The sequence below is a fragment of the Scyliorhinus canicula genome, chromosome 9 (assembly GCF_902713615.1).
Source record: "Scyliorhinus canicula chromosome 9, sScyCan1.1, whole genome shotgun sequence".
In the NCBI taxonomy this organism is placed as follows: Eukaryota; Metazoa; Chordata; class Chondrichthyes; order Carcharhiniformes; family Scyliorhinidae; genus Scyliorhinus; species Scyliorhinus canicula.
The window spans coordinates 51,419,387-51,437,828 of record NC_052154.1 but is presented as its reverse complement, the minus strand read 5'-3'; positions in this window follow the sequence as shown (position 1 = coordinate 51,437,828).

Genomic DNA, 18,442 nt, shown 5'->3' with positions numbered 1-18,442 from the left:
TAATTGACCTATAGTTTCAGTCTCGTCTGGGAGCTGCCTTCTCAATATGCATCCAGGCTCTGTGCCTGCTTGCTTTCCTAACATTGTCCATATTTCCCTACAGTCATTGCAATCATCCATTTTGTATTCTGGAAGTGGCCATCCCAGATGGCTACAGCGAAGAGGGGGTCACTATTGGCAAAATGGGAAGATCCCACTGATGGGAAAGGCTAGAAAGTTTTGGCCTAGATGTTGGAGTGCATGATTTACATAAGGTTAGCATGCAGGCACAGCAAGTAATTAAGCTAATGGAATGTTATCCTTTGTTGTGGGAGGAATTGAACACAAAAGTAAAGATGTTATACTTCAACTTTACAGGCATTGTTGAAGCCGCATCTTGAATACTGTGTGCAGATTTAGGTCTTATTTAAGCAAGGATATTAATGCTTTGACGGCAGTTTAGAAGAGGTTTACTGTATTGATATTTGGAATGAGCCGGTTGGTTTATGAGAATAGGTTGGACAGACTGGGGTTGTTTCCACTGGAGTTTAGAAAAGTGAGGGGTGAATTGATTGAAGTATACAAGATTCTGAACAGTCTTGAATAGACATTGAAACTATGTTTCCGTTTGTGGGTGAGTGCAGAACTAGCGGGCACTGTTTTATAATTAGCGATCATCCTTTTAGGACAGAGATGAGGAGACATTCTTTTTCTCTCAGCGGTTGTGCGACTTTGGAACCCTCTGCCTCAGAAAGCAGTGGAATAGGGATCATTGAATATTTTTACGGTAGAGGTAGATAGATTCTTGTTAGGCAAGGGAAGCAGAGGTTATCAGGGTAGATGGGACTGTGGAATTCTAAACACAAACAGATCAACCATGATTTGATTGAATGGTGTAGCAGGCTCAAGGAGCCAAATAGCCTACATCCGCTTCTATTTTATATGTACGTATGCATCCCCTCTAGATTTTCCTGCGCCATTAGCACCATTAGTATGTCCATCCTAGATAATGTAGCATAGATCCTGTGAATCTTTCCTGCATGATCTCCAAGTATTGCCACATGTGATGCTCCATGAGGATTGGCCAATGGAGGAGTTCATTGACTCAAAGCCCTGAGCCCGCAGTGGTGCACATAAGCTGAATGGCCTCATCCATTCTCAGCCCATGGCCCTGCATTGTCTCAGGGAACTCTAACATGTATGAGGATATCTGCTGCTACTGAGCAAGATTGAGCCTCTTTTCCTGTGACTCCTTGGGCCCTGCATAGTGCTCAATTGTGTCTGCCCTCCCTCCACCATGGGTGATTGAACATAGGTGCCTCTTTCTCTGACCTCTCCTTCTTCACAGTAGTGCCATGTTCATCACCCAGTGCCACTCTATCGTTGACAAAGGGTCATTGGACTCAAAACGTTAACTCTTTTCCCTCCTTACAGATGCTGCCAGACCTGCTGAGATTTTCCAGCATTTTCTCTTTTGGTTTCAGATTCCAGCATCCGCAGTAATTTGCTTTTAGCCACTCTATCTCAACCACGTGAGGCTCCACCAAGATCTGCGTTGGTAGAAGGTGAGCTTTTAAGGTGTGACGGCTTTTTCTGAGCTCTGCTATTGCTGCACTTGGCCCAATGATGGGGAGGGAGTCTGTCTTCTTCCCTCAACACCTACACCTATGGGAGGCAGGACAGAAGGCGAGCAGGACAATCCTCTTTACACAGAGGGCTGTGAGGCTATAGAATTCACTTCCAGTCTTAATGAAAGTGTATCAACATTAGATTGGGTGGGTGGTTAAATAAAAAGGTTTGAAATAATGGGAATAGGACAGGTTGTGATTATAATTATTTGATTATATGGAGCTTAAATGTTATCTGTACAATAAGGGTTGCTCTCAGAGTAATTTAAAGGATAGAATTTTAAAACACTCAAACAGGCCCATGGTTCCAGCTCTCAATGAGCAGTCCTTTGTAATCCATTCACCTACTATTTCCCTATACCTGTCAATGTTTTTCTTCATAAATATTTATCCATCACCTTTCTAAAAGCTTTTAGAGACTCTGTTTCCACCATTATTTCTGGTACGGTATTTAATGTCCGAGTAATGTTTTATATATTAACAAAAATCTCTTCACCTCACTTTTGGTCGTGATCTGAAATGACTGTTGTGTAGTTGCAGACTCAGTAACCAATGGAAGTAGTTTTTTCTCCAATTTATCTTAAACCATTCGTAATGGTGAACATCTGGGTCAGATTTCCTCTCAAACGTTCTCTGATATAGTAAATGAGTACCAGTTTCTCTCGTCTCTTCTCTTAACTAAAACCTCTTCTCCACGGTATACTGTTACGAAATCTGTTGTGAATTCTTGCCATGGCTTTGACATCCATTTCAAAGAAGGGCACTCAAAACTGGAAATACATTGCAGCCTAATTAATGATTATTTAGGTTAAAATTGCCTTTTTACTCTGGAACCCTATATTTAAAACTTGGAAATCTATATTACTTTTGTAGCTTTGGCAGAAGCTGGTCGACTCCATACTGGAGGTAGACCGTAAATACTCCGAGGCCCCGACCGTAGAGCTCCTAGCGGAGAGAAAAGAATTACAAAGGAACTTTGACCTGCTCTCCACCAGGAAAGCAGTACACCAACTCCGCCAGGCACGCGGGGCCCTGTACGAACACGGAGACAAAGCCAGCCGCCTGTTGGCACACCAGCTGAGAAAGCAGGCAGCCAGCAGGGAAATTGCGCAAATCAGAGGTACCAGAGGCACGTGGGAAACAGAACCAGAGAGGATTAACGAAACCTTCAAGGCCTTCTACCAAGAGCTATACACCTCGGAGCCCCCAACGGGGAAGGCTGGGATGAACCGGTTTCTTGATGGACTGGACATACCAGTCGTGGGAGAGGGCAGAAAACGGGATCTGGAAGCACCACTAGCACTGGGAGAGATCATGGAGAGCATTAGCTCCATGCAGACGGGGAAGGCGCCGGGACCGGACGGATTCCCGGCGGACTTCTACAAAAAATTCGCGACAGCGCTGGCCCCGCACCTGCGGGAGATGTTCACAGACTCGCTAGCTTGGGGCACACTGCCACCCACGTTAGCACAGGCCTCAATCTCGCTGATACCTAAGAAAGACAAAGACCCAACGGAATGTGGGTCATACAGACCCATATCTCTGCTGAACGCAGACGCCAAAATACTGGCCAAAATCCTAGCCAAAAGGCTAGAAGACTGTGTACCTGAGGTGGTCACAGAGGACCAGACGGGCTTCGTCAAAGGTAGACAGCTTACCGCGAACATCAGGCGCCTGCTGAACGTGATAATGACCCCCTCCGGGGAGAGAACACAAGAGGTGATCGTCTCCCTGGACGCAGAAAAGGCCTTCGACAGAGTCGAATGGAAATACCTCATAGAGGTACTGGAGCGGTTCGGGCTTGGAACAGGGTTCACCGCTTGGGTAAAGCTCCTATACAACGCTCCCATGGCGAGTGTACGGACCAACAATACCAACTCCCAATACTTCCAGCTGCACAGGGGCACCACACAAGGATGCCCACTGTCCCCGCTGCTGTTCGCACTAGCAATCGAACCGCTAGCAATCGCGCTCAGGGCAGCAAAAAATTGGAGGGGGATCCGAAGGGGAGGTAGAGAGCACAGAGTCTCACTCTATGCGGATGATCTGCTCCTCTATATCTCGGACCCACAAAGCAGCATGGACGGAATCATAGCGCTCCTGAAAGAGTTTGGAGCCTTCTCGGGCTACAAACTCAACATGAGCAAAAGTGAGATCTTCCCAGTACACCCGCAAGGGGAGGGTGGGGGGGGGGGGGGGGGGGGGGGGGCAGCACTAAAGGGCCTGCCGTTCAAACAAGCCCGAAATAAATTCCGCTACCTGGGGATCCAAATAGCCCATGACTGGAAAGGGATCCACAAATGGAACCTCACCAGCCTGACGGAGGAAGTTAAAAAGGACCTGCAAAGATGGAACACACTCCCGCTCTCCCTCGCGGGGAGAGTCCAGACGATCAAAATGAACGTACTGCCCAGGTTCCTTTTCCTGTTTAGATCCATTCCGATCTACATCCCCAAGGCCTTTTTCAAAGCGCTGGACAAACATATCATGGCGTTCGTATGGGGGGGTAAAAATGCTAGGATCCCAAAGAAGGTCATACAAAAAACAAAATCCAGGGGGGGGCTAGCCCTCCCGAATCTACAATTCTACCACTGGGCGGCAACAGCCGAGCGAGTAAGGGGATGGATCCAGGAGCCAGAAGCCGAGTGGGTGCGTGCGGAGGAGGCCTCCTGCATGGGAACCTCCCTCCGGGCCCTCGCCACGGCAGCACTCCCATCCCCACCCAAAAAACACTCCACCAGCCCAGTGGTGACGGCCACCCTCCAATCCTGGAACCAACTGCGGCAGCAATTTGGCCTGTACAAAATGTCGGACAAGGCTCCCATCTGCAACAACCATAGGTTCACACCAGCACTGACTGACGCCACCTTCAAAAGGTGGAGGCAGGACGGGGGGACACTGACAGTCAAGGACCTATACACGGACGACAGGATCGCAACACTGGACGAACTGACAGAGAAATTTCAGCTAGCTGGGGGGAACGAGCTACGGTACCTGCAGCTCAAAAACTTCCTACGAAAGGAGACAAGGACATACCCACAACCGCCACGACGGACACTACTGGAAGACCTACTGGATGCAAGTATCCTACAGAAAGGGAACTGTAGTGACATGTATGACCGACTGGTAGATAGGGACGACACCGTACTGGACGCAACAAGAAGGAAATGGGAGGACGACCTGGGGATGGAGATAGGGTGGGGACTCTGGAGCGAAGCACTGCATAGGGTCAACTCCACCTCCACGTGCGCAAGGCTCAGCCTGACGCAACTAAAAGTGGTACATAGAGCCCACTTAACGAGAAACCGTATGAGTAGGTTCTTCCCGGAGGTGGAGGACAAATGTGAGCGGTGCCAGAGAGGCCCGGCCAACCACGCCCACATGTTCTGGTCTTGCCCCAGACTTGTGGAGTACTGGACAGCCTTCTTCGAGGCTATGTCCAAAGTGGTGGGGGTGAGGGTGGAGCCATGCCCGATAGTGGCGGTCTTCGGGGTTTCAGACCAGCCAGATCTATTCCTGGGGAGGAGGGCGGACGCCCTTGCCTTTGCCTCCCTGATTGCCCGCCGTAGAATCCTGTTTGGCTGGCGGTCAGCAGCACCACCCAGAGCTGCAGACTGGCTGTCCGACCTCTCGGAATCTCTCCAAATGGAGAAAATCAAATTCGCCATCCGAGGGTCGGACGACGGCTTCCACAGAACGTGGGAGCCATTCATGCAACTGTTCCGGGACCTGTTTGTGGCCAACGTACATGAGGAAGAATAGTCGGGTGGCCAAGAACCAGGGGAAAATGGACGGGAATCGGGGGAAAGTAGCCGGGGGGAGGGGGGGGGGTCTACGGGCTCGGTATGGGGGTTTGATGGCAAGCCAAGGCCCAAAACCAAACTATAAATAAATGCCTATAAACATGTGCCTCGGCCATATTGGGGAATGTAAAATATGTATGCTGGCTAAAGGGGGCGGCCACAATTATTGTTATGAAGATGCTTACCTGTAAATATTCATGTTAAATTTTTGTGTTTTCCTTTTTTTTTCCTCTCTCTCTAATAACTTGTAATTTGTCATATATAAAATATGAAAACTCAATAAAAAAACATTTAAAAAAAAAAACTTTTGTAGCTTTGCCAACTGGACTTCCCACTATAAAGATTTGCGCATCTGAACTCTTACGTGTGTGAATTTGGTCAATGCCAGGAGTGCAAAACTGACTGATAGCAAATTGGCAACCTGTTTCACAAAGCAGCCAATTTTCTTTTCCCTTGAAGTCAGCTGCACGTCGAGGGTTGAAGCTTGAGGAAATGAGCTATCTCTGTGAGGTGTTTATGATTGGTTAGGCGTACGTTCTGTGATGCCAGCCAACTGCAGCAGTGGCCATCAAATGAAACTTATAAAGGATAAGTCAAACCCTATGTAAACCCATTAGCCTGGTATTTAGTGCATCCAATCCTTTAGGAAAAATGACAGCTTGCTACATAATACAATCGCTGCACTTTTCCTGGAGTTATGGTGATCCCTAGATGCCAGTCGATTTCTCGCTGCAATTTGTTTTTGCGCTACCACTAATAACACCTTATTGATTTAATTGGAAGCATAAGTTAAAAAGAAATTCAAAACTTTGAATTGCCCGTGAGTTGTCTTTCAAGCAATAAGATCAATTCAGAGTGGTCAGAAAAAATATAATTAGCGAAATCAAGAGTAAAGGTTCTTTGAAATAGCTTAACAGAGCACCAGAATGGTTTTATATACTTTACACAGAACAATAGTAAGCGTCAAAGCTATTGAATTGTTGCAGTCTAAGAATTACTTAGTTGGCTTTTGTTTGCCTAACTTGGTCAGAGCTCTTCATTATCAACGAAAATATATTAAATATTAACAAAGATGATCAAGTCTTCATTTGAATTCCAAACTGCTGTAAAACTATTTGTTATTTGAACTGATTCCTTGATTTTTAATGCAGGAGTTGCTGAACATTTCATTTGCAATGCCTCAGGAGCTGTACAATTCACACACACACCGATCTGCACTTGTCTGGAGAATTATCAGTTTCGTACAGTACAGTCACGTTAAGACCTAACACTGGCACTCCTCACAGCAAGAGAGATTACTTTCTTGTTATGATCTTTGGACGTTAGATCAGAAGAAAAGGGAGATTAAAACAAATATGAATTTAATTAAGAGTCTCTGCTTGCCTGGTGTGGGAACAGGCCGAGCCAGGCTGCAAATAGATGGCCCAGCATCAGGGCGTCCAAACAGAATCAAAGGTGTCTTGCTTACCACTTACTGCTCGGATGATCCATATCATAACTAAAGCAAAAGAGAAGAAAGAAATCATTCATTCCTTTTGATCTTCTTTTCCTCAGAAGCAACTCTCTTTGTTGAATGGAAGAGGGCCAAAGTCAGTTCAATTTTTATCTTGCCGAACTTTGTGCAATTCTGAAAGTTCGCAAGGTAACTGTGAACTAAAACTTCCTGTGGTTCATCCAGACGCACTAGCATGACGGAAGCAGGTGAATTTTGAAGACATTCACTGATTTCAGTTTTTTGAAGATAGGAGTGGAGTATGATTTTTGCGGGTTGCACGGGCCACTTCTGCGCCTCTTTCTGTTTCCATCTATCTATTTTCCAAAAAGCCCAAAGGCGTAATTTCTTTAAGAATGTCTTTTGAAAAGACACCAAAAGACTAACTACTGCTCCTTTCCTTCTGGTTTTTTTTTCCCCGCAGTCCCTTTATCTGGCTTTCATTATGGGTGCGCTGAGCCTCTTTTTGTGGGGGAAAACTTCAGGGAGCCAGTCACTTTCTCAGCCCTGTGATGTTCCTTGAGATTAAAAAAGAGCTTTGAAGCTTCTATAGTTTTCTGTAAGCCCCGTGGTACGAAACCTCTGAAAGACCGAAGCCATCTGGCAACTTGACATAAAGAAGAAACAAACTGATTGAAACTGTTTCTTCAAAGCAACAATAGCTGGCTGGCAGATTTGTTGATTTGCGCTTTGTCTTTCATGTGTCACACTCAGAAGTCACCAGAACACCTAAGCAATTGCAGAGAAATTATTGGAAAAATCTGCACAGATTTCTATTATGTCTGAGGGCTCATGGCCACGATCAGTGCAAGTAATTAATTTAACCTGCTGAGATCTGATCATTAATTACAGATAATAAACCTGATTTGCTATTCATAATAAGACCCACATGCTGCAGTGCAGTTAACTACCCCCTCAAAAGATGACTTCAACAATCTGACAATAAAGTTAAAAAAAAATGAAAAGCTCATTTATATACTGTCTCCAACTGACTGCTAAAGCTTTTAAGATGACAGTGAAACATCAGGAGTAACTCATACTCATAGGGCTAGTTTTATTTGATCATGTGTTGTCAAGACACTGCCAATCTACTTGTATTTTTTGAAATGTATTCTCCAGCTTGGCTTTTTCCTCCATCAGGCGAGGTATGATTGATATGATTCTTTCATGGTACAATACACCATACCGTAAAATACGAAACATGTTCAACCTAATATGGAAACTGTCATGCCCAGTAAAGGCATGTCATATTCAGAACTTTAAACATGGACTGAATTCAGTATAACTTTTTCTGGAACTGCCTCCTCTTTTTTTTTAAAGTGCATTAAATGATTGCTAAGGTGGCTACCGACGGTCGGGTAACTTTTGAAGTTTCTGCCGACTCAGTGGTATCTCAAGTCTCTGAAAGTTCCTAGTTGAATGAGCATGGGTAGATTGCATCCCTTGGATGGAAATTCCTAGATGTAGAATTTACACCTCCTATTGTTTGTGGACTTGAAAAAACAAAAACGTATGGACTCCTCGACTCTTTGTCTCCGAATTAAAACTGAACAAAGTAAAACTTATTGGTGTAGAGAAACCAAGAAAATCATAAGTAGGTGTGAATGGACCTCATCCATTCCCCACTGTGTAGCAGCAAGAGCGTTGAAGTTTAAATCATTCTGGATGGAAAATAGTTGTGTTGATCAGATTGCAACCTGACCGGAGACTACAGATTATGAATCTTATTACTCTAAAGCCGGGGAGAAATCAGTCAGTCTGCGAACATCGCAGCAAGAATAAGCAGCAGTAGCAAAGGCAGCAACATCTATGCCTTAAGATAGGAGACTGCAACATCGTAAGGTCTCCAAGCCTATTCCTTTTCAAGTCTAACAGTACAGAAAACTGACCTCTTAGTAATAAGACTGCAAGCAACTAACTTTGTTACCTGCTGGAAGTCCACCTCTTCAACGGAATCCTGCAACGACTTTTATATGCGACTTTAGTTAATCGCCGAGCAACACTTCAAGAGTGGAAAGGATCGCCTTCTTCACATGGCTTGCACTGGGATGAGCTAATCGTGTGACTTACAAACTATTCTTTTGCTTGTAACGTGTAAATAAAAAGGTGCACTGTCCTCTTTTAACTGGATTCTCCTTGAGTGTGTGAGAGTGTTAAGAGAGTGATGTAGGGGACTTCTGGTTGCGGCTATGCGGAGCTAAACCGCACGTTCGGCAGCTCCCACTATTTAGGGATTTTTGGGCCGTTTCGAGGGCCCCAAACGGCGCTGTTTCTACGCATCCCGGTGGGGCAAGGTGCCTGGAAGAACTTGCCCCACACTATATGGTGCTCACCCGGAGTGGGAAGAAGAAAAAGGCTGCAGTAACTCCCCAAAATAAACGGGGGAAGAAAAACAAAATGGCGGCCGGCGCTCCCGCTATTTAGGGACTTTTGGGCCGTTTTGAGGGCCCCAAACGGCGCTGTTTCTACGCATCCCGGTGGGGGAAGGTATCTGGAAGAACTTGCACCACACTATATGGTGAAAAAGGCTGCAGTAACTCCCCAAATAAAACGGGGGAAGAAAAACAAAATGGCGGCCGGCGCAACACCCGAGGACTGGTGGAAGTGGGCGCAGGAGCAACAGGCCTCGCTCCTACGTTGTTTTGCTGAGCTGAAAGCTGAGCTGCTGGGCTCCATGAATGCAACTACGACCAAGCTGCTTGGGACCCAGGCGGCCCAGGAGGAGTCCAGCGACAGGCCGTTGAAAGAGAGGAGGAGGCCGTGGTCCTTGTGGGGTAAGTGGAGTTGCACGAGGCACTTCATAAAAAGTGGCAGGACCGCTTGGAGGAGCTGGACGTTCGCACGAGGCGAAAGAATCTGAGGAGCCTGGGCCTGGCGGAGGGGCTGGAGGGGTCGGATCTCCCGGCGTATGTGACCACGATGTTGAGCTCGTTGATGGGAGCGGAGTCCTTCCATTTGCCCCTGGAGCTTGAGGGAGCGCACAGAGTATTGGCCAGGAGGCCCAAGGCAGGTGAGCCCCCGAGGGCGGTGCTGGTGCGGTTCCACCGATTCAGTGACTGGGAGTGTGTGCTGCGCTGGGCCAAGAAAGAGAGGAGCAGTAAATGGGAGAATTCGGTAGTGAAGATCTACCAGGACTGGAGTGCGGAGGTGGCTAAGCGGCGGGCCGGGTTCAACCGGACGAAGGCGGTGCTTCATGCTAAGCAGGTCAGGTTTGGAATGCTGCAGCCTGCGCGCCTGTGGGTGACATACAAGGACCGGCACCATTACTTCGAGTCCCCGGAGGAAGCATGGGCCTTTGTACAGGCGGTGAAGCTGGACTCGAACTAGGGCCTGGGGACATACTTTGGCCGGCGTTGTTTCCGCTGTGGCTGTTTTGTTCCAACTGTTTCAACTTTTTTAACTTCGACATGTGTGTTATGTATGCTGGTTTTCTGTTTGCTCTGTTTACGGGTGGGTTTGTTTGTTGGGCATGGTTGTGGGTTAGGTGGGGAGTGTTGGGGGTTTGTGTTTTATATGTTCTCTTCTGTACGGGGCTGGGGATTGAGGGGAAACTGGATTTTGGGGAGCTGCGTCAGAAGGGTGGGGTGTGGCAGTGTGAAAGCGCGGGCTTTCCTCTGGTTTCCCGCGCTGCGGGGCAGGGGGGGTGGAGCTTGCGGTGGGGGCGGGGCCTCTATGGGTCTTCTTTCACGCGCTGCAGCAATGCCAAGGAGGTGTGGCAAGAGGGGGATGACCCCATGCCGGGAGGGGATAGGTTTTGGCGGGAGCTGCCGGGGTCAGCAAAAGTCAGCTGACTCACGGAAGTACCATGGAGGGTGCGTCGCGGCTAGGAGGGGTCCTAGCCTGGGAAGGGGGGGGATACCGAGTTGCTGCTGGAACGACTAGGAAGGAGCCGATGGGGGCCGGGGGGGAAGAGGAGAGGCACTATCGCCATGGGGAACGGGTCGAGCGGGGTGTGCTGGCCTGGGGCGAACATCTGCCAAGCTATGGCTAGTCGGCGGGGGAGGGGGGCGGGTTGCCCTCTGATCCAGCTGATTACCTGGAACGTGAGGGGGCTGAACGGGCCGGTTAAGAGAACCAGGGTGTTCTCCCATCTAAGGGGGTTGAAGGCGGACGTGGCTATGCTCCAGGAGACCCAGCTGAAGGTGGCGGACCAGGTCCGTCTGAGGAAGGGGTGGGTGGGGCAGGTTTATCATTCAGGATTGGACGCGAAGAACCGGGGGTGGCGATTCTAGTGGGGAAGAGGGCGGCGTTTGAGGCGGCTGAGGTGGTGTCGGACAAGGAGGGCAGATATATCATGGTGAGGGGTAGACTGCAGGGAGAGAAGGTGGTGCTGGTGAATGTATATGCCCCGAATTGGGATGATGCTGGCTTTATGAGGCGATTGTTGGGCCGCATCCCGGACCTGGAGGCAGGGGGCCTGATCATGGGGGGAGATTTTAACACAGTGCTGGATCCCACACTGGACCGGTCCAGTTCAAGGACGGGTAGGAGACCGGCGGCGGCCAAAGGGCTGAGGGGGTTTATGAACCAGATGGGAGGGGTGGATCCCTGGAGGTTTGGGAGGCCGAGAGCACGGGAGTATTCCTTTTTCTCTCATGTCCATAGAGTTTATTCCCGGATAGACTTTTTTGTCCTGAGCGGGGATTGATTCCGAGGGTGCAGGATGCCGAGTACTCGGCCATAGCGATTTCGGACCATTCCCCACACTGGGTTGATCTGGAGATGGGAGAGGCGCGGGACCAGCGCCAGCTTTGGCGCCTGGATGTGGGGATGCTGGCAGAGGAGGAGGTGTGTAAGAGGGTTCGGAGAAGCATTGAGGGGTATCTGGATACCAATGATACGGGGGAGGTCCAGGTGGGGATGGTCTGGGAGGCTCTGAAAGCAGTGATCCGGGGGGAGCTGATCTCCATCCGGGCCCACAGGGAAAGGAGGGAGAGGAAAGAGAGGGAGAGACTGGTGGGAGAGCTTCTGGAGGTGGACAGGAGATATGCGGAGGCACTGGAGAGAGGGTTGCTGGGAGAACGGCACAGGTTGCAGGCCAATTTTGACTTGTTGACCACCAGAAAGGCGGAGACACAGTGGAGGAGGGCGCAGGGTGCAGTATCTGAGTATGGAGAGAAGGCGAGCAGGATGTTGGCGCATCAGCTCCGTAGGCGAGATGCGGCTAGGGAAATTGAGGGAGTGAAGGATGGGGGTGGAAATGTAGTGCAGAAGGGGACAGAAGTAAACGGGGTCTTTAGGGACTTTTACGAGGGATTGTACCGGTCGGAACCTCCGAGGGGGAGGGAGGGGATGGAGAACTTCATGAACAGGCTATGTTTCCCAAGGGTTCAAGAGAGGCTGGTAGAGGGGCTGGGGGCGCCGATAGAGTTGGAGGAGCTAGTCAGGGGGATCGGGAAATGCAGTCAGGTAAGGCCCCGGGGCCGGACGGGTTCCCGGCAGAATTTTACAAAAAATATGCGGACCTGGTGGGTCCCCTGCTGGTGCGAACTTTCAATGAGGCGTGGGAGGGGGGGGCTTTGCCCCCGATGATGTCGCGGGCACTGATCTCTTTGATCCTAAAACGGGATAAGGACCCCTTGCAGTGCGGATCATATAGGCCTATCTCGCTCCTTAACGTAGACGCTAAGTTGCTGGCGAAGATCCTGGATACCAGGATAGAGGATTGTGTGCCAGAGGTAATTCATGAAGATCAGACAGGATTTGTCAAGGGGCGGCAGCTCAACACGAATGTGCGGAGACTGCTCAATGTTATCATGATACCGGCAGTGGAGGGGGAGGCGGAGATAGTGGTGGCGCTGGACGCAGAGAAAGCGTTTGATAGAGTTGAGTGGGGATACCTGTGGGAGGTGCTGGAGAGGTTTGGATTTGGGGAGGGATTCATCAAATGGGTGAGGCTGCTTTACGCGGCGCCGATGGCGAGTGTAGTCACAAATGGAAGGAGATCGGAGTATTTTAGGCTCTATCGTGGGACCAGGCAGGGGTGTCCCCTGTCCCCCCTGCTCTTTGCACTGGCGATTGAACCGCTGGCCATGGCGTTGAGGGAGTCAGGGAAATGGAGGGGTCTGGTGCGGGGTGGGGAGGAGCACCGGGTATCGCTGTATGCGGACGACCTGCTGTTATATGTGGCGGACCCAGAGGGGGGAATGCCGGGGGTGATGGAGCTGTTAGCGGAATTTGGGGGCTTCTCGGGCTATAAGCTAAACTTGGGAAAGAGCGAGGTATTTGTAGTGCACCCGGGAGATCAGGAGGAGGGAATTGGGAGGCTCCCCTTCAGGAGGGCAGTGAAGAGTTTCAGGTACCTGGGGGTGCAGGTGGCCAGGAGTTGGGGGGCTCTTCATAAGCTTAACTTCACCAGACTAGTGGAACAGATGGAGGAGGAATTTAAAAGGTGGGACATGGTGCCGCTATCGCAAATGACGGTTCTCCCGAGGTTCTTGTTCCTCTTCCAGTGCTTGCCCATCTTTATCCCTAGGGCCTTTTTTAAAAGGGTGACCAGCAGCACCATGGGATTTGTTTGGGCGCATGGCACCCCGAGGGTGAAGAGGGTCTTCTTGGAGCGGAGTAGAGATGGGGGGGGGGCTGGCATTGCCCAACCTCTCGGGGTACTACTGGGCAGCCAACCTGTCGATGGTGCGTAAGTGGGTGATGGAGGGGGAGGGGGCAGCATGGAAACGGATGGAGAGAGCGTCCTGTGGGGATACAAGCCTGGGGGCCCTGGTAACGGTGCCGTGGCCACTCCCTCCCACGAGGTATACCACGAGTCCGGTGGTGGCGGCTACCCTCAAGATTTGGGGGCAGTGGAGGCGACATAGGGGAGAAGTGGGGGGCTCGATGGAGGCTCCGTTAAGGGGGAACCATAGGTTTGTCCCAGGGAACATGGATGGGGGATTTCAGGGATGGTACAGAGCGGGCATTAGACAGCTGAGGGACCTGTTTATCGATGGATGGTTTGCGAGCCTGGGGGAGTTGGAGGAGAAATTTGGGCTCCCGCCGGGAAACATGTTTAGATATCTGCAGGTAAAGGCATTTGCTAGACGGCAGGTGGAGGGATTCCCTGCACTCCCCGCGAGGGGGGTGAGTGACAGGGTGCTCTCGGGGGTCTGGGTCGGAGAGGGGAAGATATCTGATATCTACAAGCTTATGCAGGAGGTGGAAGAGGCGTCAGTAGAGGAGCTGAAAACGAAGTGGGAGGGGGAACTGGGGGAACAGATCGAAGACGGGACATGGGCTGATGCCCTGGAGAGGGTAAATTCTTCCTCCTCGTGTGCGCGGCTTAGCCTCATTCAATTCAAAGTGCTGCATAGGGCCCACATGACTGGGACGAGGATGAGTAGGTTCTTTGGGGGTGAAGATAGGTGTGTCAGGTGCTCAGGGAGTCCAGCGAACCATGCCCATATGTTCTGGGCATGCCCGGCATTGGAGGAGTTCTGGAAGGGGGTGGCGAGGACGGTGTCAAGGGTGGTGGGATCCAGGGTCAAGCCAGGATGGGGACTCGTGATCTTTGGGGTTGGGGTAGAGCCGGGAGTGCAGGAGGCGAAAGAGGCCGGTGTGCTGGCCTTTGCGTCCCTAGTAGCCCGGCGAAGGATTTTGCTACAATGGAAGGACGCGAGGCCCCCAAGCGTGGAGACCTGGATCAATGACATGGCGGGCTTCATTAAGCTTGAGAAGGTCAAATTCGCCCTGAGAGGATCGGTGCAAGGGTTCTTTAAACGGTGGCAACCTTTCCTCGACTTTCTGGCTCAACGATAGGGTACTGGGACAGTAGCAGCAGCAACCCGGGGGTGGGGGGGGGGGACGTTGATTATGTTTGCTTATTTTATTTAAATTTGATTTATTTAATTTTAATTTATGGTTCAGTTCTCTTGTTGGGGGGGTGGGGGGAGTGTGATACATGTGATGTTACGGTTTGGGGGGAATTGTGGGTGTTATGGGGCTGTTAGTTGCATATTACTGCTTGTTGCTGTACTTGTTGTTATATTTTTATATTTTCTGTAAAAAATTCCAATAAAAATTATTTTATTTTTTTTAAGAGAGTGATGTAGCTTTAGATTTTCAGCATCAGAGTGATAAGTAATCCTTTATATTTAAACCCACAAAAACTTGCTATTGTTTATTCAAATTGGCCATGAACCAGGAGTTGAGAAACACACCCATCTTCCTTTTCAAAAACATACTGATTATAGAAGCTAAGGGAAGGGAACAAGAGTATCACTTCTCTCTCATCCCTGTCTGTAACAGAAACATTATTGAAAATCTGAACAAATTATATTTTTACATACTAAAATACAATAAAAGACTTAATTTGCACTTTTAAGCTCCCTCAGCTCAAAATATAACTCCAGGCTGTCATTTCAATGTCAATACAAACATCTCAGTGTGCAGGAAAAATGAGGTGATCAAAGCAGCTACTTATTGCTTTGAAAAACGTCATCATTGCAACTGTGACCCTAACATGCCTATCATTGCTCAAATTAACATATTGCAAGTCTTTTTGTCCCGACCAAGTGAAAATGTGACGGTAAGGTGTGGGTACAGTGAAAATGAAATGAATAGTGCTGAGAAATGGAACACTTTTCCATTAAGAAGCATACCCTCAGGCTAAGCGTAGCATGTTTAGATGCAGAGCAAAACGTCTTTATCCTGTCCCAGTAGAACCAACCTCAGAAGAATGTCTCCTACTGCTCCTGCATTCAATTTTCCATTCCCCGCACCAGTTTGTGGTCTTTCTCAATGAGACTACCAAATAGTTTTGCGGAAGGGCTATACATTCTCCAGGAATTAAATTGAACTCCCTGAGCTAATTTCAATTAGATCTCTTACACTAAACAGACGAGGCCTATTTGAACCCATCATGTTGAAGCTGGGTTCAAACCAAGGTCCCTGAGATGAAAGACATAAATAGGACAAGATGTAATGTGCAATTTGATAGTACCCCAGTTTCAGCACCAGTCTCCATTTAAGATGATCATCATTAGCACGATGATTTATTGCGTAAACACTAAACTTTCCACAAAATGAGGTGGCTGGCATGAAAAACTTCACTTTACCGCACGTTTGCGCCACATCATTCGCTTCCCAGCTCGTCCTACTTCATTAATAAGGCATGCACGGGAAACCCGTCGGATTGCTGGAGGGCAGCCTCGGATTTGCCTGCCGCGCTGTGACGTCAGCACTCTGAGCTCCAGGTTCTATATTGAAAGTGCACCACAGCGTAAGTTACAGACCAGAACTGTTCCAAAAACCAGGAAGATGGCAGACCACAGATTGATTGACGTCTCACTGGAGAGCTTTTTGGACACCAATGAAGCCCACAGCTCTACCTCTACACTTGCTCTGGCCGCAGGAGGTCCATCAGAGTCACCAACAGTACAGAGGCTGTCAGCCATACAGTGCAGGAAGGAGATACATGATCTCACTGGTTCTGCCAGAGTAGGATGCATTCCCAAATCCACCACACACCCACAGTGATCTTATACCTGAAGGGATGACACCACAAACTCTCACCCACACCCTCACATCTCCATCAGCCCCATATCCTCTGGAGATCACGTCCTCATCCCATTGATGCTTCCGCTCACCGCAGAAACGTTCCATGCGTCATGCCATGTGTCCTGCTCTCACGCTATCCTATTTGCGTGCGGGAGAAACTGGCTCACAATAAGAGGAAGAGGTCCCAGACTGGGTGGAGTGGCTGATATTCGCTCCTCACTCACTTTGAGGAGTGTGCCACCGTGCTGACCAGTGTGGGCGTGGATGTGGACCTACCTGCGGTGGATGGTGATGCCGACGACAAACACTCACATGAGGATCTGCAGCAGCTCATCTCTCTCTCAACACAACTGCTCTCTGTTGCCATGCACTAATTATCTCTGCCATGGTTCACGGGACCTCTGCCAAACGTCCAATGCCCTCAGCCAACCAATCGCTCACCTCCATCCATGTCCGCCCCTCCAATCAAGAGGACACCTCATCATTGAAGAGCTGGACAGAGCAGCCTGGAAGACCCTTCGCAGTGCTTACCCACACCCGCCACCAGTGCAGAGGCACACACCTCGGGGAGATCTAGATGTGAAGCAGGCTTTGGTTCACACTCTGGTGGTGACCGCGTGGACATATGTCCACGGCAGGAGGAGGCAGGGTTAGCTGCGCCCCGCAACAATCGCACAACTGAGATGACGAGCCTCTCGAGGTGAGATGAGAGTGACTGCCCTTGACATCAAGGCAGCATTTGGCCAAGTATGACATCAATGGGCCTTAGCTAAACTGGAGTCAATGGGAATCAGGGGAGAAACTCTCCGCTGGTTTGAGTCATACCTGGCACAAAGGAAGATGGTTGGAGGTCAATGATCTCAGGTCCAGAACATCACTGCAGGGTTTCCTCAGGGTATGTCCTCGGCCCAATCATCTTTAGCTGCTTCATCAATGACCTCACTTCCATCATAAGGTCAGAAATGAGAGAGCAGGATTCTCCGTCGGAATCAGGAAATGCAATGGGGCGGAGAATCGGTTCTGACGCCAAAACCGTGCTAGGCGGCAGTTTCACGCCAAATCGTAGTTTTGCAGTGCCTTGAGAGTGGCGTCATTGCGTTCCACTATACACGTACATTAAACGCCATTGGCATATCATTAGCATGGCCTCAGCGATTCTCTGCTTCCACCAGGGGGAATTCCTGACGGCGAGGTTCACCTGTGCTTTTCAAAATCGAGAAACCTGCCACGCGGCTGATGATGGAGAGAGGAGGTAGAACAGGGAGAGGCGCGATCATGAGCTACCGGACTGGACACTGGCTAGGCTGGCTGGGGGGCTGGATGGGTGGTTGGTTGGAGGGTAATGGGTGTGTGAGACGGGGGTTGGGGCCAGGGGCACAGTGCTGCCTACTCAGCGTGGCAGCCCTGAGGAGGTTGTGCAGTTTCTGACAACACTGCTGGCTGATCTAGCCAGTGTTGCTCATGGCACTGACAGCCTCTGCCACCTGCACCCAGGCACGGCGAACGGCGGCGGCTGGCAGCCCCCTTCCCGGGCCGGGGTTCAGAATCGCCCACCTCTCCTCCACGGCATCCAGCAGGGTCTCGGGCTCAGCGTCCGTAAATCGGGGTGCCGATCTCCTCTCTGCCATCTTGTTAGCTGGGGTGGTGTAAGTGGGGAATGAAGTATGTATATGCGGCTGCAACTTGTTGGCTTCCTGAGTGTCAATCACAAATCTGGCGAAACCCACACCGTTTCGCATTGGAATTGATTGTGTTCCATGTGGCGCCGGTGCTAGCCCCTTAACGGTCGTTGAATTAGTCCAAGTGTGGTTCTAGTTTTGCTGTCGTAGGCGTCCACGAATCCTGCCCCGGCATTGACACTTAGTCTCAGGAACAGAGAATTCTGCCAAGGCTGTTTGCAGATGACTGCACAATGCTCAGCACCATTCGCGACTCCTCAGATAATGAAGCAGTCCATGTCAAAATGCGGCAAGACCAGGGCAATATCCAGGTTTGGGCTGACAAGTGGCAAGTTACATTTGCGCCACAAGTGCCAGGCAATGACCACC